This window comes from Corvus kubaryi, unplaced genomic scaffold (genome assembly GCF_017639235.1).
Source record: "Corvus kubaryi isolate FWS band 111438036 unplaced genomic scaffold, C.kubaryi_AGA036_p1.0 split3-73, whole genome shotgun sequence".
Classification (NCBI taxonomy): Eukaryota; Metazoa; Chordata; class Aves; order Passeriformes; family Corvidae; genus Corvus; species Corvus kubaryi.
This window is the reverse complement of record NW_024582091.1, coordinates 16762179-16788182: the sequence shown is the minus strand read 5'-3', so window position 1 is coordinate 16788182 and position 26004 is coordinate 16762179. Positions and strand designations below refer to the sequence as shown.

The window sequence follows — 26004 nt, the reverse complement described above, 5'->3', positions numbered from 1 at the left end:
CAGACAGTATCTGTCATTCAGTTTGGGAACCCTGCTGCTGCCATGTCAGAGTGCTGGTGAAGAGGTCTCCTCCTGCCCATGTATGACCTGAACCCTCTTCCCTGCTAGCACAAGCAGTCCCACACTCTCCCAGATGGCATATAATAGCAACTCAGGTTAATACTGAAAAAGACATTCCAGAAAATTTCAAGAAAAAACTAATTCCTACATTTACAGATTTTTTTTTTCAAGGCCAGAAAACACCACTACGATAAACTAATGCCAACCAGCACCAAGGCACGAACTCCTATTTGAGCTACTCCTATCTTTTATACACATTATTAAAGATGTGCAGCCAGGCAGTGATCAGGAAATGCTCTGGCTGACTGCGCAGAGAAGAAAAGAACACATTTCCTAGCTTCAAAATATTTTTCAGCTGGCAAAAGAGCACTGGAGATGTCCTTCCTCTTCAAGAAAAACATGACTTAGGAGCTGCCAGCAGCGATGATGCAGCCCCTCCTGTATCCTCACAGCTGATGTCTTGGGAGAGCACCGGGAGATGTGGTGAGATAGGTGGATCAGTGTCTCCCAGTTCAGCACTGAATCATGGAAACAACGTGAGTTGTTTGGATATTGGCACAATATTCCCCAATATTGCTAGGCTTCTGGCATGAGAGCAAGGGTCTGGCAGGCAGTGTGTCAATTAAAAGCTTAACAAGGCTCAAGCTGAAAGTCAGTGGATTAAATCCTAGGGATGGAGTGGCCAGGGTGGGAGAGAGATGTATTCAGACAAGCATGGGCAGAAGTGCTGAGTCTGTCCACTGTAACCCCCCGAGAGGTGTGTGCCCCGGTTATGGTGCACACCGTTACCATGAAGAGATTACGATTTTTCCGGTTGCCTCCCACCCCAGGGTACTGCAACAGCAAGAGGAAGCACAAATATCCAGGGATTTGGCACACCCTGGAAAATGGGCAAGTGAGAGAAACCAAGCACAGCAGGGAAGCAAACACAGAGGTCATATTTTGTTGCATGGAATCACCCCACCAGTCAGCACAGCTAGGACAATAATTCTCATTTCCTAAACCCATGCGCTGATCCCCCAGTGCTGCTGCTGAGAAGCTGGCTGTAACTCCCAAGAAAAAAACATTATTGATGAGGTAAAATTAGCTGCACCTGATTCACACAGGGAACCACTTTAGGAAAGGTCCCAAACCTGCTGAGTCTGCCAGAAGGCTCCCTCTGACCTCAGCAGACTTTAAAAGAGCCCTGAAAGAAGTGGGGAGCAACTTTAAATCATCTCTGAGGAGATCCTAATAAGGAGAGAAAAGTGTAGGTTTAGGGACTATATCCACAAGTTTGGGCCAAAGACAGCAAAGACTCTCTGATGTAGTGCACAAAGCCTTCATGCTGCACACTTCCCATGTTGCTCAGTGCTTTGGGTTACACAGCAGCAGCTGAAGGGGACAAAGCTTTTCTTCTTGAGACCAGGGGCTCAATTTTGCTTTGGTAGCCAGGTCAAATCAGCTACCAAAACTGCTGTTTCATGGCTGTGCAGGATCCTAACGACACCCACAGAAGGTCTCTGCTCCAATTCTAGTGCAAAGGTGCTCATAAATGACAAAAAGATTCCAACACATATCAAAGGATACATTTGTCAGCAGTTTCAGCAAATAGACTGGACTATCACGTGAAGGCATGTAGTGGCACAGAAACTGGGGCAATGAACAGAGATTTCAATACTGTCAGTGTTGTACCCCAGGCAATTACAACACTCTCTTCCTCACAAAATAAGCCGGTTTATTAAAATGAGACCTTGTATTTTTCTACTATATTGACAAATGTAATGAAGCATGGAAGATCCCTCTACAGGATCCCTGTCCCCTTTCCAATTTCCTTTACTCCTTCCTTGTCTAGATAAAGCACTGAAGTTTTTTTGTCACTCTGCTCTAGATCTCTTATTCCAGCTCTCTGCTCGTTCATCCCCTGACAGTTCTTTTGAGGCTCAGTACTCAAAAGTATGGAGAGTATTTGCAGAGGACTCTTGACCTGAGCAGCCCTAAAGGCAACCTGGTTGCAAGGAGAGAATTACTGAGCAGAATATGTGTGCTGAAATAGGAAATGCCTGCTGGACTGTGAGCCTGGGAGCCAGCAGCATCCTTGAGAAGTGCAGTCAGCATCTTTGAAGGGCAGCTGGCAACCTGAGATACCATTGAGAAGTACAAAACCAAGGAACTTATTATCTGAAAAGATGAAAAAAGTGGGAAAGGTGGAAAAAGGGGAAAACATCCTGAGAAAATAAGGTTCAACAACTGCCATTGGGTCTTCTAACTACAAGAACAGGAAACAGTCTAGAAAACAAAAATTGGTCTGAGATATGAGAAATCATCATCATCTACTGGTTCTCCCAGCTGAAAAATAGAAATTACAGCACCTCTTGGCTGCTGTCATACACCCTCTAATGTCTTTTTGCCATAGAAAGGACTTACTTTTTACCCAAAGTGGAGCTTTATCCTCTGGTTATTTCCTGCACTGCTTGTGGTTTTCTTATACAGGTTGAGCTCCCTGCACGAACTTTCCACAAAATCTCCTAGACAAACTCTTGGACTCTCATTAGGGATGTCTGGCTGACTCCCAGCTTCATGACAAGGCTTATCATTGACATGAGACTCTGCCTGTCACTTTACTGGTCTTCCCCTGGGACCACTTCTGTATTACAGAATCCCTGAATCCCCTCATGGTCAAAATCTTCTTACTCCCGCAGGCCAGTTAACCCTTCAGGTCATGACAACCATGCAGTTAATAATTCCCTCTGATCTCCTCTACAGATCAACCTCTGCATCCCAGAGCTCTGGGCTTGCCTTTCCTTGCAATGGCATCAGACAGATCAAATTCACTTCCCAGCACACTCCAAATTCTGAGACTTATTTCTGCAGCTTAAACAGTAATTCTCTGCCTTGTAGCAATCAGAGATCCATTCTTACAGTGTAGTGCTTGGCACTCAACTCAGCAGAGTTTAATCCTCTTGATTTTGGACCCAGTGGACCTAAATCCCCATGGATTTCCTCTCCTTTTGAAGTTCCTGCATTTCCTCCCTACTCCACCCTCCCACACTGCTTTCTGTCCCATCACCCGATTTGTGAATTAATGGTTAAAAGCTGTTTGTATTTTTCATAAGCTGGGGGCACCAAGAAGAACACAATTGAGTGCGAGGAGCCCAATGGTCCTGTTTTAACACTCATTTCTCTATAGTGACACAAGCAGGAGGGGCAGAAGCAGTAATAACTTGCAGAGCCAAAGCCCACAAACATTTCAGGCAGCAACAGAGAATGTATCTACCTGCAAACCCTTTTACGTTGTATTAAAGGACTGTTACATCCTGTTTTACAACAAGCTGCAGTCCCCTCAGGAATAAAGCAATTACTTTCATTAGCAGCAACCCATGACTGCTTAATCAATACAAAGTACCTAAGCAAGCCAAATCTTTGTGAAAAACAAGTCCAGGGGATAAAAATAACTTTAAAAATAAAACTAAAAAAATAAGGTGTTTTGCACACATTCTATGGGCTGTATGCACCACATCAGATTACATTTTTTGCTGCTTTACTGTATTGTGGTATTAACTGGAAGATCTCTTAATGCTGACAGCATGGCTGATCTTGCTTTCATGCTGGCTTGCAAGGGTGACAACAGACAGCTGTGCAGGGATTATCTCAATGGAAAAATCTCTGGCAAAACCAGAAGGTGCAGTGTTGATAGCATGATAATGAGGGATGCTTTACAAGGGAAAAGACTCTCCTTGGACACTGACAGTTAATAGTTCTCAAATAACTCACCTCTTCAATCAGAGGTATCCATCATGGAAGCTGAGGACAGTGGGACCAAAGAGCTGGAGTAAACATCTGAAGCAAGCACTCTACTTTACCATGGGAAAACACTCAGTTTGGAAAAAAAATGCAAAAATGAACAGGTGTTGAAAGCATCAGCAAATCTCAGTAATGACTTGTCTTCCGCATGGACTTCAGAAATCACATCACACTCTCAGGTCTAATTTTCTAAGCCCTAGTCAGTGATCCCACTAGGATCCCAATAGTCCCACTAGGACTAGCCCAGCTAGTTCTCCATGTTGAGAGTGCCTGATTTTCCAGAAACAATGAAAAGCTTCAGCACATGGAAAGCCCCTCCTTGAGCAGAGGATAGGGCCTCCTAGGGGGAAAGTCTGTGACTTTGTCTTGAAGAATTCTTGAAGAATGTCTTGAAGCTAGCCTCCTGCTTAGGGAAATGCCATTTCAGTGGGATGTTTGACACTCCTCAAGCCACTGGTTCCTTAAAAATGCAGTTCAACAGAGGTGTAACAAGGACAGCAGAGGAGGCGAGGAACTGCACACCCCAAAGAACACAGCAGCGGGACATAAATACCATAACCCAGTGTCACAGGTGTAACTCCAAGCTCTTCACAACCCCTCGTTACTCAGGAACTGGAATGCATTTCTAAAATGCAATTCTGCATGGCATTATTTTTATAAATTTTAGACAAAAAATTTTGAAAGGTCGTATTTGGTTTTTGCACACTCTTAAGGATCTACCATTCATTTTTTTCTGAGGAACATTTTACAGCTGTGTCTTGCAAGGCAACCTCTAGAGAAGGATAATGGGGATGCCAGCTCCAGTCTTTCCCAGTGTTGACCACAGCAAGTCTCTGTACCACAGTATGGTACACTGTTCCTGGGTGAGGAGAAACACATCATAAATGGAGCATCACAGCAGACTGAGAAACACAGAAATTTAATACCAGTGCTTTCTGCAGCACTCAGCTGCCAGCATACACCTGGGCAAACCCAGACGTTTCCTCCTGAGGTTTACATGCCCATTTCCCATTATAAACAAGTTCCAACCACAGCTCTCCAGTTTGGTTCCCACAAACTGACCTCTGAAAATAAAATTGTGCAGCTCTCACTGCTTCGTAAGGACAAGGAAAATGCAACAAAGACCTTCGTATCTTCCCAGAAATCATGTGACAAATCAATAAAATCAGGAAAGGGACAAGTTCACAACAGTGTTCACAAATGATGGAAGTCACTTGGCCTGCATGAACTTTTGAGAGCTGAAAACTGCTAAGGATAAATAATCTCTCTTGATCTCTGAAGCAGAAATCATTGCTGAAATGCCAGTTCAGTGACTTCAATTAGAAAATGCTGTTGGAAGACCTTACCATCCCTCTTTCCTACTAATTAAAATCACCACATAATTTAACTGCTTTTGCTATCTTTTTTCCTGATGCATTCAGATCAGCAGATGTGTTTAAGTACAAAAACCACCTGATAATACATAAAGGCATTGGAAAACCAAGCACTAGTTATGTCTGTGACTTGACCTTTTGGTACAATGTCAATGTCATTGTACCAAAATTTTGTCAATGACAATGTCATTGTCTTGTGAATACACCTTGCTGTTTCATTTTAATTGGAAATACCAATTGAAATATAAAGAACCAAATAGATAAAGAGTATTTAAACTACAGGTCGATTATCAATAGTCACATTCAAGATAATGTGCAGAAAGACATAGCCTGACGTTAGAATCAAGAAGCAAAACTTGGAGAGACATCTCCAGAGCTCATCCCTTCCTACAGCTTGGATGAACTTATATGCTACTTCTGTTTAGGAATAAATGGTATACTCTGAAAACAGGTTCCTAAAATATCTCAGAGGTGGTACAAGTTCCATAGGTTACATGCTGTTACAATTGCATATAAGAACTGGGAAATTAGAAGGTTCTTTAAAAAAAAAAAACCCCAAACAAACCAGAAACATTAGTGCAGAAGCGTGATTAAGCCTAACTCAAGATAATTTGATTAGCTGTATCATTCTGTTCATCTCACCAGGTTCATCAGGAAGACAGCTAGTGTGATTTCACTTGGGTATCTTATCTCTTATCTATACTCTTTGAAAACTGTATACTAACAGAAGTAACTCCACATCTATTCAAATTGCCTGGCAAATAGCACCTACAGTATGAAATTAACACAGCATGCTGCTAATTCACACATTATTTGTTAAAGACTACTCACAATCTGAGACTCGGTTCAAAGAAACGTTCCAAAAGGTGAAATAGATCCCTGTTCTGTATTTGTGAGGAAAATCAAGCGGCAGCAATTGGACAGAGTGGCAGACAGTGTAGGAGAGATCCAGCAGCAAAGCCATGAACAGCTTAAGAGCCCAGGCGTGCTACCCAGCATCTTGTATGAGATCAGGGAACAAAAGCATGGGCAGGATTACAAGAACATTGGGGACTGCAGACAGATGACAGCTGATGTGAGGCTGAAGAGGAAGTGCATATTGTAACCTTTGGTGAGGAAGAGGTCAGGAAAGATGCTGCCCAGACTGAAATGTGCAAAGCTGGACTGGAAAAGGCACTGGTGCCACCAACAACTACTGACAGCACATTGATCAGTAAGGGGGAGAAGAGAATTGCAGAAGGTACCTAGAAGTGCGAATGTAACTGGTGATGATCTGGTCTTTTTTTCATGCTGGAAGAGGTTCAGATGAGCTTATGCTGCTCGCAAAACCAGAGGAATGAGACCTGAGGGTGGATACTAAGAGAAGAGATGAAAAAGGAGAGAAATGGTTGGAGATTGGACACACTCATCAGGGCAAGTGGAGGGGTTAGCAAAGGAGGGCAGGCAAAGAACTTCTGCCTTTGCTGAAGAACGAATGGCTTGTAAGAAAGGAGAAGAGAACACAAGCAGTGAAAAAGCTTCTTTTGCCAGTATTCTCTTCAAAACAATTGCTGAGTTCCTGCACTGAGAGAGAACTGGAGGGAGAAAAAAGGGAATCTCCCAAGGACAAGCCCATGCGGCCAAAAACCTCACTGGGGCTGTAAATACTGATAATAAATTACTGCTTCTTTATAAATTGGCGTATTTGTTTAATGCACATGATTAAAGAAACACTCAGGTATTTCCCAAAATGCACTCCAGTCCGTTTAGGAGGAGGTATTTCAAATTTTCTTTAGGTGGGAATAGAAAGTTTATATACTCCTCTCTTTTGTATCAGTCATGCAAGTCTTTGATAATAGAGATTATTACCACTTTTCTCCCCTCTCCCCCATTTTTGGTATATGGACAAATCACTTAAAAAACCAACACTGTAACTGTGATATATAAGGGAGCAAATTTAATCACTGGAGATCAACAACTTTAATTATCCACAGTAAGACAAGAATTCGGGTTTAAGAAAGCATGACTCTACAACACTAATAAAGCTGTCTTCATCTTTGAACTGCTGCTACGAGTGTTAAGCATTTCACTTTAGATTAAATACTGCATTCATTCAATTTGCAGAGTTTGTTTGTACACTGTATGTACTCAGAAAAACATACAAAGCTGTATAAACCTGAGTTTAGCCAAAACCATTATTTTTCATGCATATTAAATACATTTTAGCAGCATAAATATTAGTTATTATATTGTACAAGAGCATTTGTTCCTCTATAGAACCATCAACTGAATATGTTCATATACTTACATTCAGCTAATAAAATGCTAAGCATCTACCTTTGAAATATAAATATGTTGAGCTCCACCAGGTACCTGGTGTACCTGGCAAAGTATTTTAAGTGATGTTGGAAAACACAATGAGTTATAAAGCAAAGACTGACAAGGCTAGACAATGTTGATACTGATGCTGTAAGTATTATTTAGGTTTTAATCTTCTAAATCCAGGGAGACAGGTTTGGTTTAACAACTGGTTTGTCAATAGGACAGTATCTTTGAAAATCAGCTGTTCAGTGAAAGGTGATGTTTTTCCTTGATACTGAGACTGAATAAGGTGGGATAGCTACTTTTCACAATCAATCAATCAAATCATCATCAATCAAACCCTATGTTGGTAAAGCCCACCTAGAGCCCTCCTGAAACACATTTGTTTTATTTCCTAATGGTGAGAAATCTTTGGTCTGTCATGCTAGAGAAACAGAAGAATAGCAAAATTCCTCTAAAAAGGCCAGTCTTACTGAGAAATGAGTTCCAATTAAAGCTTTCCACTGATGCCATAAAGACAAATTAGCCATAAAAAAGAGACACAAAATTATTAGCACATGCAGCAGCAATTTTTTAAACTGAATATTGGATTGATTGTACAAACCTGTCCTAAGAAAGGAGGCAAAAAAGAGCTGGCACTGTGCTTTATAATATATTTGAGGAACAGCACTCATAAAGGGTAGTGTGTAGCCATTCACAATCAGTGCTTATATTTTGTTATTAACCAAGTCACTCCAAGCTCCAGATGAAAGCAGAAACAGATGTTCTGGTTTTTTTGAGACTTTTTGCAAGTTCAACCCAGTGCACTGGGGACACATCTGTCTCTGGCTGCACACCCTGCAGAGCTGCACTGTGACAGCTCCCTACAAGCTCTAGCCAAGAAAAGATGATTTGGCAGTGCAAAACTGAGTAGAAAAAATGGCAGACCTAGCCGGGCTAGGTTTAGCACAGTGTATTGGATCGTGTCTGAAGAGTGTTCAACAATGTGCATTATCAGGGCATGATATACTGAATTTCTTTCAAGATGACTGAACTTCACTATTTGTGCAAAAAAGCTGGACTGGGTGATGTTGCAGCAGCCTTCAGTAAAGGCACTAAATTGAGAGCACAGTAAAACCCCCTCTCACACCAAGGCATGGGGAGAGACAGAGTCTGTCCAAAGACCCACTGTCACAGCTCATACCTGTTTTCATGCGGCAACATCCAGAGGGGGGAGATGGTAATTGGGTCTCTTTGTTCATTCAGTTCTTAATCTCTCTGTTGAGACTGACAACGGGGGAGACCATTAGTGTCAGCTCTGCTGGGACTCTCTGTTATTAAGGCTACTTAAGCTTTTCCAAGTAAATTGCATGTGTCAAACTAGCAGCACACAGTGACGGGCAAAAAAAGCCATTACACAACTGCTCTCCCTTTCTATTGATCCACCCAGGTGCAAGGGGGAAGGGAAAAGACAAAACCCTGGAGACGTCAGCCAATTCTTCGCAATTCCCTGCTCCTCCCACTCATTATATTTCTATTTTACACTATTTACAGGCAATACATTGGTCATTGCCTCCACTTCTTTCTCTTAACAGGAGGTTAATGACTGAGCATACAAGTGCCTCACAAAGCTTTGCTCACCATGCTGGATACACTTCACTGCATAACTTAAATATTTTAAAAGTTTTGGTTCAGATTAGTTAAATTTCCTTCTACCATCGACAGAGAAAGACAAACAACTGTAATGCAGGCATAGGGGTGTCCCAGCTTCTTTCTTGTCCCTTCCTCTGACCGCAAAGGGACCTCACCTCTAATTTTCACACACCTCTACTTAGATGGTGAGAACCCCATACGTAACAACAGACTGGCCATCCTTTAGAGAAAATATTTTGCTATGTCAAGGCTTCCCTCTCTTTACAGAAAGAGCTAGAAATTGTTTCTAGACTGTCTTCTGAACTGTCATTATAGCCCTTAGCTCCCATCTGAGGCTACAGGATACCCAGCACCTTTTAACCACCATTCATTTTGCTGTTATTAAAGCAGCAAAGCCATTCCTCATGCCACCTTGAGTATATCTAACCTTACATATGCAAAACCTTAAGTAGAAAATAAGTACGATCCTTGACCCTATTACATCACAGGGAATCTGCTTTTGACATCGATGATTTCACTCCAACTCCTGATACCCAGAGAGCTACATATTAATTTATTGTTCATATTTACAAATGCATTTAAATCTCCAGGCTACTTTTTTGGATTTCGGTATATTTAGTCTGTGGCTCTCGATCTATAACAAAGCATGCTGAAGAATTCTTTCTGCTAGGTGTAATGTTTGTTACTAAAAGCCACGTATTTGAAGCAAACAGGGATTGCCACCCTGCAATACGACTCCAAAATACAAATTGTAAAAGTAACAGTTCTTAATTCAAGTTTGGGTTCAACTGAACTATGGCATTTCTCCACTAGATCTTACTTCCCTCTCTTTTGCTAGTTTCTTTACTGCTTTTCAAAAGAAAATCAAATGAGAAAGAGAAGAAATAACAGAGGGGAAGTTTAAGCAGATAGAACTTAGTCCACTTAAAGTTAGGGATGCCAAATGAAGGACAATTCAGCTACCTGCAAAGCCACTGTAAGGCACACACATTAAAACCAGATACCGTGACAGGCTGCAAAGCACAGACACCAGTGAATTGTTATGGTTCTCGCAGGAAAACATACCTTTTTATTTATGAACTTACTGGCTGTTTATTGTTCTCTGTTTAAATGCTTCATGATGAACACAAGTAGCTGCGTCACTGTTTCTTTAACTACCCTGTCATTTAAGCTGGATGTTTCAAAAAGATTTATGCCCCTCCATCCAAAAGGGGCAAAAAGAGAGGCAAAGATGAACAAAGGGCTCTGGAGCACTGTGACCGTGGGAATGAGGTGCCCTCCACATGAAAACAGAAGAGCTCTTTAGATAACAGAACGGACAGCCTATGAAATGTCACTTACTCAGCTTTCTCTAAAAGATGGGGAATTTTAGGACCATCATGTGTAGGAATTAATTCAAGTAAATGAGCATGCTGCTGGATTTGTCCCCTAGAAGAACCTGGTGCCCACACTGCCCCATCTCTCTCCCTCACCACCACCCTGCAGGAAAGACAGGGGACTGGCGATACGTATCCACAGGTAGCCCAGATCCATTCTCTTCACTGACTGCAGAGCACGCTTACAGAGATAGAAACAGAAGGCTGTCCACACTAGGCACTTAATTCGGAGATTTTGGATTTTCCTCCAACATTTCTTTGGAGGAAAAATGTCTCTTTCCATTCGCTTAAAGAGAGTCCCAGGCAGACAGGTTGGTTTAAGAGTCAAGTGTCCAAATTTGAATAGCCTGATGTTTCACTAGCACCTGAAAGACTTTGCAAAATTACCTGTTTACTTTCTCACATTCATTCCAAATCACTATGTTTAAATCATATTAGAAAATACAGGAACTACTTTTCCTTACCTAATTTACACTAAAAAGCATGCTTTTTGTGTATGTATGTGAGGGGATGAGACTAGTCCCATTTCTGTTTTGGATATCAAAACCCAAAGATGGGATTCAGCCTCGGTGGTGGTTTCCACTGTTCTGCCACTATTGGCCATTTCCAGTCTTTCCATAAGAATCCAACTCCGAGCAGATGCACAGATACAGCTGGACAGGCAGGCAGGTCTGTCAGAAAGCACACCTGCTGTATTGGCGACCACATACCTGCTCAGCACACTGCCTGCTTCCCATCTGTGGCACAAATAAAACAGGCAAAAGGCTCAAAATCAGCTAACACAACTGGATAGCTACAACCTGGGTATTTGCAACAAAACCCTAAAAATATCCCAAATAGTTTCTGCTTTATATGCGCTCTAAGAGTAAGCTCCAATAGAAACAGCAGAAGGAAACAAAAATAAAAGAAAGTCAGGAGTTGAAAGGGAAACATTCAAAAGAAAGTAACGTATGTAATTTAAAGTCTTTTTGTGGGGTTCTGTGGGTTTTTATACACACCAATTACTTTATAAGGTCTTATTAATTATGTATGCTCTGAATATATATTTCTATAATAAGGTCAACAGCCATTATTTTTGTTAAGTCATTTGTGCACATGAAAGAAAACCAGAAAACCCATACAACCATTTGACGTGAAGGCATTAAACCACAATATTTCTCAAAGGTTTTACTCTAAAACTCTTACTAGATGTTTAAGGAAGCTTAACGGAGATACTGTCTGATTCCTGCTCCCTGCTCATCTGCACAGGAGGGCACTTTCCCTTTCACACACACACAAGGATGAAGCCTCCGTTGACTTAGATAGTGAGATAGAAAATAATAGATAAATGTTTTTGCAGAATGAAAGAAAAAAATCAAGTCTCTCTGCAGTTTTGTCAGGCTTTTTGATTTCTGATAACAATCAAAATAAGTGCAATGATTTTAGATGCCTACCAAAGCAGCACAAACTACATGGAATAAAGAAGCCAGGTACTGAGATATACTCTAGTTCTCTTCCATCTACTCAGGATTGCTGTAGAGCATGTAGTAACGAAGAAATTTGATTCTTTATTCAGCTGTTACATAGAACAATGCATATGATAAAAAATAATAAATAAAATTTCCTTGACAAAAGAGAACCATACTGAATTTTCAAAAGTGATCCCATAAACAAAACCCAGTGATTTAATAGCAGGCAATTTAAATGTACATATATTTTTTTAAAACTTAAAGTAAAAACCATTTGATTGGTCATCTTGTTTGTATCAAAAACAAGAAGGAAAACACTGCCTGAAAGTATTACCCAAGAGGATCCTATATCTGCTGTATCATCTCATTAAGAGGGGAGAAGTTCAGCAGCAAACAGCTACTCAGGCTGTCTCCAGCTGTAGTCCATGGCAGAGGAACTGGATGTTTCCAAAGCAAAGCAGCACACTTGTAAACCCACCCCAGCTGTAGAGCAAATCATCCTAAACATCTAATCCCTACCAGCAGCTAAATGGACACATGGCTGCGCTGAAGTTTTGCCATTTTGACCCAGGAGTAAAACCTTCCACAACTGCAACAGAAAAAGATACATTTTCACTCAGCTTTACACCTTCTGAAGACAACGCAACGTGCCCTGAGATTTCATGTCCCAAAAGAAGATTACTTAAGAGTTTTTTCGAGCAGCAGACTCAACTGGCATGTAAGTGAGGCATTGGGAGGAGCTTACCTAATTCTAGGAACTAATTTTACATGTGATTTAAAAAATGTGAAAGCTTGGCATCTCTGGTGATAAACACACAATCAATTGCAACAAAATATAAACTTTACAGTAAAATTTGACAGTTCTACTTTTTAACCAAAAAAGTACTGTATTTTCACAAATGTCGATTCAGTACAAAGAAAAGTATCAGAAAACAGTGAATTTTTGGTATACTTTTTTATATAGTATGACTGCTACTTCCCAATATTGTGCAGAGCTGTTCTTGGAGGGAATGATACTTCAATTACAATGGTGAAAAATAATGGGTTTAAAATAGTTTTATTAATTATTCTGAACCACCTTAAAGACTGGTTACAATAAAAAATACCCCACATATGACATTTTTCTTTTTGATAATTCACTGACTGTTTTGGTGCATTTAGAAGGGTTTTTTTTAAACTCTAAGCACCCACTGTATGCCAAAGTATACTTTGAAGAAATCCAGTACCAGCTCCATTTTGCCAGACAATCTTAAAAACAACAAGATTAGCTAATAAGGTTTTGAAATCTTTCACACAGAACATATCAAGTAACTTTTGACACAGTCAACAAAAAAAATCATATTAATGGAGCACACATATACTTGAAACATCTGATATGAAACAGTTAAAAGAACAACATTCATTAAATGGGTATTTCCAAATCAATTAAAAGACCTTCAAAAGGATGAAGATCACAAGAGGAGTAGAAAGTATTTCTCAAACGCAGCTGCACACTGCACAGCTGCACTGTTGTCACAGACACCTGCAAGCTCCAAAGCCAAAGTCCAATCAAGACAGAAGAAAGCAAATATCACAATGCCGGTGTCATGCCTGCTACTAATCACCTACTATGGAACAAAACCACCTTCCCACCACAGCAAAAGAAATAAGCATGTATACATATGCCTCTGTATCTATCTCTGCATGACAGATCTCTCATTAGACACTTTCATCCAAGTACACAAGATATTCTAACTGCTCCCTTCCAAGGTTTATGAGTGAATTACGGAGACTTTACTTCCTTGCCTTCCCTCAGAGCTGACGGTCCATCAGGGACATCTCGGTGGAGAATGGGCTCCCCTGACACTGTGGGGTCCTGAGAGCAGTGGCTCCTGCTCCTGTTCCTGCAAGTGGTGGGGAAGAAGAGCACATACCCCAGCGTGCCTGATCCTGCTGTAAGTAAACCAACTAATCCCCTTCTGAACTACTTGAGTCCTCCACAGCAATTATTTTAGAAGACAGACATCAGTCAGTCTGTATTATCAATATCCAGACATTTGCATAAGGCTCTTGGATAAACTCTCAGATATTTCTCTCATGCCCTCACTGATAACCATCCAATGCACAGAGTTGTCTCTCACGGTGTGCAGGGTTGTGGACAGCTTTGGACATCTCCAGCAGCTAGAGTCAGCAGTCCCTGGCTGTGTCAGGTGGTCAGCACATGGCACCAGGAGTCAGTGCAAACAGAAAGAGAGAAGGAGAGTCATAGGGAAACAAAAATAAAGAGCATTAGATGTTCCTGATAAACCTACAGCATCATAGGAGCTGCAGAGGCAAGAGATATACACTGCTCTGCTTGTCTAAACCTCCCGTAGGGCTACACTTCTAAGTAGGCCAACAAGAAATGTGGTTATAGCTACTATCGATCAAGCCTCAGCATCACCAATACAGAGACCAGGAGAGTAAAGACAAAGTTCAGACATCAACTTAAATTCTGTTTTCAAACTTCAGTCCTTCCATGTAACATAATATCATAGGAAAAGGGAGCAAACAGCTCAGCTGCCAAAAGCTTGTCTAATTACCGCAAATTTGTTTGCCTCACATTTCTGAATTCCTTTCTCTTTGCCAGACAATTGACTAAGAAATACTCCTTTCCTCAAAAAAGCACCGAAGCAGAATAAATAGAACAACTAATATAAACTGGCAGCTGTAAATTAATCTATATAGTAGGCAGTCTGGAAGGCTTTGTTCATCCCTACGGCTTTGTCGGCTACAAACCAGAGGAAACAAAAACAACCCCAAATACTCATCCACATCCGCACACTGTTCGTTAAACAGCAGCACTAATACTTAATCTCACCAGATGCTGGGATGAAACAAGCAGCACAGTCTCAGTGCACTGAAGGGTGTTGTGCCAAACAAGAACTGTTACAGTGCTGGCACAATTGTCTGAAAAACAAGCAGCCGTACATGCCGGCATGCACAAGCCAGCAAGCGAGCGAGTGCTCCCATTGCTGCCTAAGTTCCTTCAAAGGCCCTCACACTTTTTAAATTAGTATCTTTTGAGCCTGTTACACACATATCACAGAGTAAAATTTATGGGTTTTGTTTTTCCAAATTGACGCCTGTGCCCCCAGTTTATAGTCACACACTCTTAATGAAGAATTTTGAGCGATTATACCTATTTTTGTCATATTTGTTTTCCCATTCTGGTCAATTTAAAAGAAACTGAACCTAAGAAAAAGGATGGAATTTCCACAGTGAAACATCCTAATTTATCACTTCTTTGGTAAGGAGAAAAAACCTACAGATGTTTTGTAACAGCTAGTATAGCGCTGGGTTATTAAGCACTTTATTCCTCAAACATATCTTAAACACATTACTATATCTTAATCACTCTGCAACTATAGAAAAATGCTTATCAAAACCTCTGATGAGCAGATTTATAACTATTTCTTTAGCACTGAGCTGGGAATGAAAACATAAACAAAGAAGGCTGACTCTAAATGTTTATTACGTTCATGTGATGATATTTGCCTCAGAGATACATTACCCAACATAAAAATATATTGCTTCATTCAACATAAATAGACCAATATGTTCACTTGAAGCATTCAGATCTAAGCTCCTGGGCTCTTGAAAGGAAAAGGTGAAGTCAGTAAAAGCAATTTGGGTTTTTTTAAACTCTCTCTTGATTTATGGTGTCGTATGGAGAAAAAAATCTTTGTATATACCTGTTCATATCAAATACTGCAGTATTCAAATATCATGGGGAAAAGCAATCAAAATAAATCACAGTCTTCTCCTTTCCTGCCATTTAAATGTATTTCATCCAGGAAAGTAACCTCTAGCTGATTACTTGCAGCAGCAGCATCAGTAAGAGTGTGTCACAGCTCATTTGCCAGAGCTGCAAGAATGAAGCTCATTCTGTGCTGGAGACATTCCTCCATAAACAAAGTGAACAGGTGCTTGTGGAAATACTCGCTTTATGAGGTCTGACTTTTGGGTTCTTGATCTGTAGCACCACTACCAAAGAAAGCTGACAGTTTCAGGTACCCACATAACAATGCATTAAAAAAAATTAATACTGAAACTGAGTTACTAACCAGGTCACTTCATACAGCAGTAGAGTAAGTTTCTCAGGGAGGTGCTGGGATAATAAAAGCTTTACTATGCTGACACATTAAAAACAGGAGTAAAACCAACTGAAAGATAAAAGAAGGCACACTATGGCCACTGCCACCTTATGGTCTGGAGCGGATCCAGAACATTCTGAAGGCAGAACCTCCACAGCAGTGGACAGACAAGCATCTTCCACTGAGAAAGCACTCACAAAACACAGTCCAACTACATTTGCCTCATTCATGTTCATTTCACCTGAACTCATCTAGAACCACAGTTGCTGGCTGGGTTTTTTTGGGGTTTTTTTTGTTCCTTATTTCTGTCAGAGACTTGAATGACCAAAGTGCAAGACCACCAGGGTCGAACACGAAGACCAACAAGGTGAGCAGAGTGAAGCTTTCCTTACACTCATAATATATTTATATATAGCAATTATATATATATATATATATTTGACACATTTATATATATCAAATATATTTTTATATGTATGGTTTTATTCACATTACTTTCTACACTCTGCATTATGGTTTATAAATACCTAAGATGATTTTTCCCTCCTCCTGTTCTGTAACACCACCTATCACACTGAACCTGGTAACCCTGCTCTGGGCATACCTTTAGCATGTATCCTCACAGCTAGGCTCTAGCCAGCTCCAAACCCTGCAGCTTCAAGCTCCAGCATCTCTGCCCTGGGGTAAGGCAAGCCCTGGCCTCACTGGTCTCACCACCAATGCTGCACATAACCCCCCTGTCACTGCAGAAGAAAGCTGCTGCTCCCCATCAAATCAATCCAGTAACAGCTGGACCTGTGATGTCTCCTCTGAGCAACTCCCACTGCTCTTTGCACCAACAGTCCCTCCACACTGCCCTGGCACAGGATAAGCATGTGTCCAAGGGAGCTTGTTTTTGGCTTGGCTTTGCACTGCAGGTCCTGTGCTCGTGCTCCCACCCAGGCTGAAGGGAACTGCAGCAAGCCCCAGATACCAGCCCTGGCATGACCTGCAGCTGCTCAGCTGGGAGGCAGCAGGGAGAGCACAGCAGAAAAGCACTTGTGGAACTCCAACCCCAGGTGAACTGATACACATATTCACCCTGTCTGTGTCTGGAAGGACTGCATCACTAAAAAGTGGAGAAAACCTTGGATATAAGGGCTAAAAGGGTTACAGCAAACTATCAACATACCCATTTCTATCTCTGTAAATAAATTGTGCAATTCCTTACAGGAAGGATTATGTCCCCAGAGCACCATGCTGTGGCCAAAACACACCCCCACACCCCTCCTTGCAGCGCCTCCCTGGATAATCCCCAGCAAATAAATCCCCTCCGTGCCAACGGGGCTGTCAAGTGCTAACGGAAACAGTAGCTTGCAGGAGCAAAACTATTTCCAACCTTCAAAGGCAAACACCCCCACAACTCCAGGCCACCACATCCTTTCACTGAAACATAAACACAAAACAAAACTATGTGTCAACACCAACTGTGTTTAGCTCTCCTACTTGTGTGTGCACATACATGCGTTTGTGTATATATATATATATACACATATACATATATTGCATTGCCGTCTGTTAGAGGCTTCTACCAGCAGCTGCAGGAGGCAAATGCCCCCCTGCCTAATCCCCTCCCCATGTGGGAAAAGAGCTCATTTTACTAGCTGAATGCATGCTATATATTTTCTTTATCTATATGTATAATTAGACATTCTTTTCTCTGTGTCATGAATGAATTGGGGAAGAGTCACTGATTTCCAATGAGGAGGAGCAGAAAGGCAGGGTGACAATAAAGGGACCCTGTATTAATCAAATGTGCAGCCCAGACAGCAATACCGAGGCCTTAATCTCTGTCTGGGACAAGTGTTGCTTAAAGCTTTCACCCAAAGAGAAAAGGAGAGATTTCACATGGCAGGTGCTGCACTTTCTGCAGCAGTGTAAAACTCCATTGTTCCAGATTTCTGGTGAGCATCAGAAGAGAAAGAAGGAAAAGAAGAAAGGAAACAATACAAGTGGCAGCTTCAATGCAGAGGGAAGTGGGAAGGAATGGGAATCCTTGCTAAATTCTCACATTATTATGCATTAACAAATTTAAACAGACTGAACAACATGATGGGCCAACACACTTGTTCCTCATCTGCAAGCAACTCAGATGAGGCCACATTTTGTTCTGGCACTGCTCCACACATAACCTGGTGCCATACAGGACAGAGACAGAGCATCACAAAACCCAAGTCTGCACAACTCCATGGCACAGCTTTGCCTTCACATCCCTTGGGCTGGGAGCCTGCTCTCTCTCGTCTCTTCCCTAGAGGATGTTCCTGCCTCTTGGCTGAAGCAGCACAGGCCTCTTCTGTGCCCATCCAAATGCACTGCTGGTGCAAAACATCTCCCTGCTCATGAAATCTGGAAGAGCCTTTGTACACCTCCCTCCCTCATCTACTTTCTAACTTGTTTCAAACCCAAGGAGAAAATGTGTCTTGCCTTTCTTGCCTGAGCTTCTTAAAGTCTCTCTGTAACAGAATTACTTAAGTGAAGTGTTTTGGTATAAAAATTGTGTGGAAGACTCTTAAAAATGACCTGCCAAAGAAAACATATCCTCTGCCCCTGCAATATTAAATGACATATTTAGGTGAAGAGAAGGAAAGCTCCTGTTTATTACTCGTATTAGAAATTCATGTCTTGCCTCTACTGGGATGCCACATGAATGACTGGAAAGGTGATGTCAGAGTAGTCATCACAGCAAGAGTGCCAAAGGAAAGGAAAAATCCTTTTTGTTACTTTGTTTTGTTTTGGACTATGTTCAGGAAGATGCATCACTTCACTACAGTAGCCAAAGTGTTTCCTGCATCCTATCAGTCTGCAGCCTACAGCTGGATACATGCCCATCCTGATCATGCTGGTCCTCCCTGGAGACCTCCAACACACTCAGAGAAGACTGCGGTGTTCGAAACACTGCTATGGTGAAAAGTAAAGCAGTCAAGAGAAACAGCAGACCCTTTCAGATTTGCTAGGTGCAACACTGAAACAAAAATTGTATCATTTTCTTCTTTCATTCACAGATGAACTACAAGCAAATAAAGCAGTGGGTATGATTCCTAGACTGGGTGAGGTGTTTGCAGAGTCTAATCTTCCCAATCATCAGCTTCATAAAACACACAAGTAACACTGACACTCACATCTCATGGACGAATCTCTAAAACCTATACAAAGTTACAGCCCTTCAGCTCAAAGCGCCATGACTTCAGTATGTTCACCCAGCTGTACCAAATGTATCCTGCACCTTGTATTGCTCTCCTTCTACTGTTTCACCTCAGTCTGTCATCCCTCTTTCATCATTCTTCCCTAAAAACAGCTTACTGATGTAATTTAAAATAACAACAATGTTGCTTAACCATTTCAGATAAACCTTTTATCAGTCATGTTCATATCCCCAAAATAATATTGCTGTCATTCAATTCTCACACAATATATAAGTAGTTGCCTTAACTCTCTAGGCCACATACTGCTTCCAAAGTCATGCCACCGTTTAGGGTAAAAGAACACTATCTGCAGGTACAGGAGTGATAGAGTAACATCATGAAAAATTACCAGAAAGTTCTGATGAAGATAAAAGCATTTATTATGTGACTATAGTCTGATTAAATATCCAGCAACAATTATGCCATAGCAAAAGAACTGTTTTACCTCCAGAAATTAACATGAGCATTCATTTATGGAATTTAGGAAATCAAGCTTAGGTCACTGTTGTCCAATCCCATCTTACCCAGGAAAAGGATCCTGTAGATATTGAAGGATCATATAGAGGCACGGGAGAGATCATTTTTCTTCCTTCTCTTCTCTAGCCATATACTTCTGGCCACTGTGTGAGGCAAAGAAGAAGAGCTTTTGTTCCAGCTAAGCCAATACAGCTGCTCATTTTCCAGCCTTGTCTTGTTATACCAAAGAAAGCCCATGAGAGAAAATAAGGGGTAGGTCAGGACATTCTGGAAAATATTATCAATTAAAATGCTCAACCAACATCCATACACCTGTTTAGGTTCATATTTATACACTTGCTCAGAAGAGAGAAAATACAAAGTCTACAGAGGAAGGTTAAAATTGTCATTGAAAAGGTGAAAAGAAGAAAAATTAAAAGAATTACAAACTGCCATCCTGTCCTTATCACCCAGAAATAAACTCTTAAGCAGCCTCAAGTAGAATACAACAATGGAAGTACGCTAACAAAACTAAGCACAAAAATCATCAAAAATTATGTCTAATATAATGTTCCTCTTTGACAGGGTCACAAAGAAAAGCAGTGTATGCATCTTGAATTCAGTAAGGTTTTTGACACCGACAAACGAACTAAGGAAATACAACCTATGGGTGTAAGCTAGGTGCCTGAGTGATTTAGAAAATCAATAGCTCAGTAGTTACCTCTGACAGTTTCCTTATCAAACTGTCCTGCAATTTCTGATAGGCTCCTATATATGTATATGCTGAGTCCAGTTTTGTTCAATAGTCCCATGTGGGATCAAGAAAACAGAGATGACACTTGTAAAATCTGTCTCTAACATCAGAATGGGTAAAGTTTCAAGTTCTTTAGAGGGAGACAGATCACTTTTCAAAGTAATTTCAAATTGCAGAAATGGTATGGAATAAAGAGGATGCAATCAATAAAGTGAAAAGTTCCATACAAACGCAAAAATAGGAATGAACTGACTAAGCAGCAGTACTGGAAAAAAAAACACCTATAAGACACAGTGAACCAAAACCTAAATGGAAATGAAGAACATAGTGCTGAAGTGTAAAAGATACCTCTCAGGCTGGATACATAAGTAGTGGCTAGAGAACTGCTGATTTTAGTAGGCAAAGGAAGAAAAATGCAGAGGCTCTTTTGTGTGAATAAGATATGCCAGTGTGACTTATTGTGATTTAAAAACAACTATTAAACTGACACAAAAAATAAAGTGATGTTGTTGTTAAGCAGCCCATGTTTAATTAATTTAGCATATCCTGATAAAGAAATCTGAGGCTACTTATCAGAGTTACTCATGTCCCTCCAGATCTCTTTACCTCAAAAATGGGACTAATTGAAGTATGGACACTGATAATGGGTATTTTTAATTTTATTCACTTTGAATGTGACCACTAGACCATATTAAATTATAGTAAAACTCACCAGTGAGTTTTCTGAGAGAAGCAACTTCTGCATCATCCCATTTTTGCTAATCAAATTGCTTTTAAAATGTGCATGAAAAGCTGAGCACTTGCAGCTGTTCACTGGAAACTGAGTGAAATGAAACAGTCCCAGTGCTGAACCTCTCCAGCGTTAACTCCAAACCAGCACAGGTCTCACCACTTTCTACAGAGCTAAATAGCTTCTGCATTTCAGAAATAAATTTTAACCACCTTTATGTGGGAAAACTGATTTTAGTGTGCCTTTTATTTCACAATTAGAAGCATGCAGCATACAGGATCATTGTACTTATCACTATTAAAATCTTAAAATATGAAAACCTCCTTTAGCAAGCTGTCAATTGCCATCCTTCTAATAAGGGGCTCTTGCACTTCAACTATTAATGCAAAATGTGCATTTCCAATTTAACATAATCCCCTAGTGACTACACCACATTACTTGTACAGTACAGTCAGAGACACCAGGGGATTTTCAACAAACTGTCAAAAAGACTTTCTCTACTTTAGGAAACATGGAGTATAATAGTGCCCACAATTACATAAATCAGAAATAATCCTGAAGACCCTATTCTCCATAGGTAACAGCAGTTATACGTTCTGCAGTCTTTCTTAGTAAGCAATATATCCATGTCCCACCATATTATTATTGAGCATATTTATGATACCAGAAGCTTGCCTATGTTACTACCACGATGAAAAAAAAGCATTATGGAGAGCCAGGTGAACATGCCTACCAAAGCAGTTCCAGAGTGGCCAGGCCTGAAGCAACCTAGACCATTTGAGAAGACTCAGATTAGGAGAGCAATGAGATGAGAAAGATGAAAAGGTCAAACAGACAAATAAAGCAGCAATTAGACACAGAGGTAGCTGGGTCCAGTGATGTGACCAGAATACCTATCTGTATTCCAGTCCCAGGTCTGACAGAGGCTTTCTCTGTGCTGTTGAGAGAGTCATTTAATTTTCCTACACTTTTGGTTTACAAGCTGTAAAAACACTGATTCCAGGTTTACTGTGACATACGGTGATACTGCAAGAAGTAATGCACTACCATTTACACCCAGCTAAGTTTCTTAGAAGGAACATAAAAGATTACAGTTGAGAGTAGGGGGAAATTATGTAGGGGAGGAAAAGGAAAAAACAAAGAGGAATGCAAAAAACAAACCAAAAAAAGCCTGAAACAAGGAGTTTACAATAGAAATTTAAAACTGACTCTTTAACTCAAGATTAAAAGTCTGAAAAATCCTTAATGTTTCTGAAATACAGTTTTCCATTAAGCCATGTTATGGCAAAACCTCCACAACCCAGCACAAAGCAAGCCAGCCTCTTCAGACAGTCTATGCAAATAAATATACACAAATAAGGGGTGTGTTTATTTAAGGAATATTCTCCAGGATCCTTATACTGACTAGTCACAATGAATCAGGGCACATGTTTTAGGAAAACAGCATATTAAAAAAAAATATTTACTGATTCACTTTCTGAAGGCTTATTTGGGGTACATTATCAAACTGTCCATGTGGGAAAAATTTCTGCTAGCCAAAAGGTACCTCTGATTTCCCCTAGCTTTGGCCACTTATTTTCAGGAAGACAGGAACACTGTGTGCGTGTCCTGAAAATTGGCTTTGTTGGTGCAGTCTTCTACTTTGAATGGAGCAGAGGTTCACAGGCAACGTAATTTCAGAAATTACTAATGCTACTCGAACTACCATATGCCTCTATTTTTACACTGCCCTCCATTCTTCTGCCAGATGCTTCTCTTCTTTCATTTCATCTGCTTAATGAACCTCAGCTATTTAGGTCCCAGTGCTTTGATTTTAGAAAATTATGTAAGATACTTTATAAAAATACATCATCATTATTATTATTATTAAGATGACTGACTGACTCATTTTTTTTCAAAAAAGGTAACATTTATTTCAGCTGTTCAAAAACCAATATCCCAGATTTCAGACAGTGAAACCAGAGACAAATCTCCAGCCAGAATTAAAACAAGCACAAGATACTTACAGCAGATACAGTCATACACACAGAAGTGTACGTGACATTTTGTCCCCATTTGGGTACTGGGGGTTTTTTGTACTGACAAAGAAATGGCAACGAAATATGGATGATCTAACAGTCTACAGGTCTGGATGTTTATCTAGTATCTCAGTGTACAGGATTCCAGACCTGTGGATGGTTTGATTATCCTGGCATCCCTCTGAGTCTAGCAAATCTCAGTCTGCTATGCTCACTCCTAAGGAATTACTATTGTAAGACCCCTTGAAACCTCTCATTTTGTCTTTATGCCCCCATCACACTCAACGAATTCAAATTGCTAACTTGCCTGACCTTAGAATACAGGCTGCTATATTATTAATTTTTAATTTACCTTAATCAAAACACTGAGGAAGAAATATAAAAGTTAAAAAGCAATATTTAAACTCACATTTATTACTGCTCTCAGAGGTGCAATTCATCTACCCTGAGGAAGCCAAACAAGGGTGGAAGGTCTCATTTGGATGCATTCTGGCACAGCAAGGACCACTGTGACGAAAGCAGAGCACAACAGTCACAAGAAGTTGTGCTGCTCTGGGTAGAGGAGTTAACAGAGCAGATGCAACCTCCATAAGGAATTCTCACAACCCACCATCTGACTTACAGAGTGGTACCACCACTTCTGAACAGAAGTGAAGAGGCAAGGCTAGAAGTAACTCACAGCTGTAGGTGCTCAGGATCAGCACCAAAAGCAGCTGTTACCCCTATAGGGTAAAAGGAGTTCTAAAACTGGAGTACAGCTCTCACTGCATCCATAAGAGCAGCTGCACTGCCTGGGAACACAAAGCATCTCAGGTGTCCTTTAATGCACTGGGCAGTTCCCAAACTGCCTAGGGGACATGCTCAGGAGGTGAGAAAGGCACCCAGGGTCAGTAAATGACATCAATTAAGAGCTTCAGAGTGACCTACTCATTTCTATTAGGAACAGGGACTGCACTTCCACACTGCCCTTCTATGTACGGTGTAACGGCAAGAGTATGTTTCTTTACCAGATGAGATGAGCTTTTGTATTTCGTAACACAGCTGTTTTTACTGATAAGTGAGACTTTAAAGACAAGCTTCTTGCATGCAAAACCACCGGTAAGAGGAAAGAGGTCAGGTCCCCACCTGTGTCAGGGAGGAAAACATTAACACAGCTTTAGAGCAGTCGGTTCAGTGTTAACTTGTCTGCTTTATTTTTAATGAACCGTGAACAAGCCAGCAACTTTGACTAACAGTTAATACCTTGACCCAGCACATACATAAAACCAGACATAGCCCCAGGGAACAGGTTTACTCCCAAGGTCAATCTAACCAGGGGGAAAAAGTGTTACATATGGGTTTGGGTTTATCTAATTCAGCCACAGCACAAACTGGGGCCAAATACACTGCAGGAATAACCCTTGTGCAAACATGCCACGAGGGGCAGCTAACAGGTATTACACAGGCCAGAAGAAAGGAGCCTATTAATGCAGGGCTGCAGGAGAGGTTTCACAGCAGGCAGTGACCCTCCTTCCTTCTGTGCCTTCCGCTGCTCAGCAAAATGACTACACAGGATAAAGCACTATGCAGGATACTGGAGCAAAAGCTCTACAAGACGGTAATGGCTTTCTGATCCATCAACTAGAAATGGATTTTCAGCGATTTGTCTTCAAGAGGTATCGTTTTTAAATAGCTTGTGATATCTATGCTGCAGATAATGGGTGTTGCAAGAAATTCCCTTAGCACGAGGAAATTTACCCGGGCTCTTTTTTCTCCTCTTACACTGGGGAAATGAGACGGTTCCCAAATCCTAATGCATGTATTGCTTTTGATTTGTATCTTACAGCAAATAATCACAAACACTTGCCTTGAGGGACTGTAAAAGAAACTAGACTGTTACAATTATTATTTCAGTTCTTGCATGCCCACAGCAAAGATTACCATGGGACTGAACAACCCTCCTAAATTAGCAGTTAGTCCATCCTAACAGATGGAGTCGAAGTATTTTGCTCTCTCTTCCCTGCTTACAGTAGCTTTTTAGGCAGGTGAACACAGATGGCAAAATGGCCTTTTATTTCAGCAGCAGCTGGATCCAAATGATGTCAGCATATAGTAGGTAAAGAAATACACAGGACAGGCTGGAAAATCAGTAATGAAGTAACCCTCATGAGTAGATACTCCCCTCTCCTTGTCCATTTTGGAAAGCCACAAATGCACCAAACATTTCCTGTAAGGGCCAAGTGAGGAGAAGAGAAATCCTAAATTTGATCCCCTTCTAGTTTAAGGAAGTCGTAACAAGTTTTACATTTATGCCCTAACCTTTAAAAAACTAACATTAAAAACTCATGAAATAAAACATATGAGCACAGTCAAAAGCACTCCTGAGAAAAAACTGGTGTCTGGCACCCTGTGGCCACCCTACTCCTGTCCCCAGCTTCCATTACTGACTAAATGACCCCCTTCCCTATCCCACTTATTTTTTCCTTAAAAGTATCAGGAAATGAAAGCTTGCCTTCCTTCCAGTCCATGAATGGAACGTAAGAAAACTGAGTACACTCACATAAAATAAATCTCTACCAACAGTGAAGACAAAGATCATCCATTACAACCACCAGCTGCCATGGGAGCAGAGCGTAACTTGGACATCAGGGAAACATCTGTCGCCACCATCACCACTGATTCCTTCCGAAAACAGAATAATCAGTTCCCAACTGATGCTGACAGATGTGTAAGCATGGGACTAGTACTGCCTTACACA

At 40.8% G+C, this 26004-nt stretch overlaps 1 protein-coding gene across 6 annotated transcripts in view; it reads right to left on the bottom strand.

Annotated features, from left to right (window-relative positions):
• The window catches only part of ANKRD6 (ankyrin repeat domain 6), a 90038-nt gene that overhangs the window by 40517 nt on the left and 23517 nt on the right, over nt 1-26004 (bottom strand). The window contains exon 1 of one of the 6 annotated variants that reach the window (XM_042016526.1): nt 19834-19852. The exons of the other annotated variants lie outside the window; for them this stretch is intronic. The gene's annotated coding sequence lies outside the window, so the exon portion shown is untranslated. Of the gene's footprint in view, nt 1-19833; nt 19853-26004 lie in introns of those variants that run through there. 6 annotated transcript variants of the gene reach the window in all.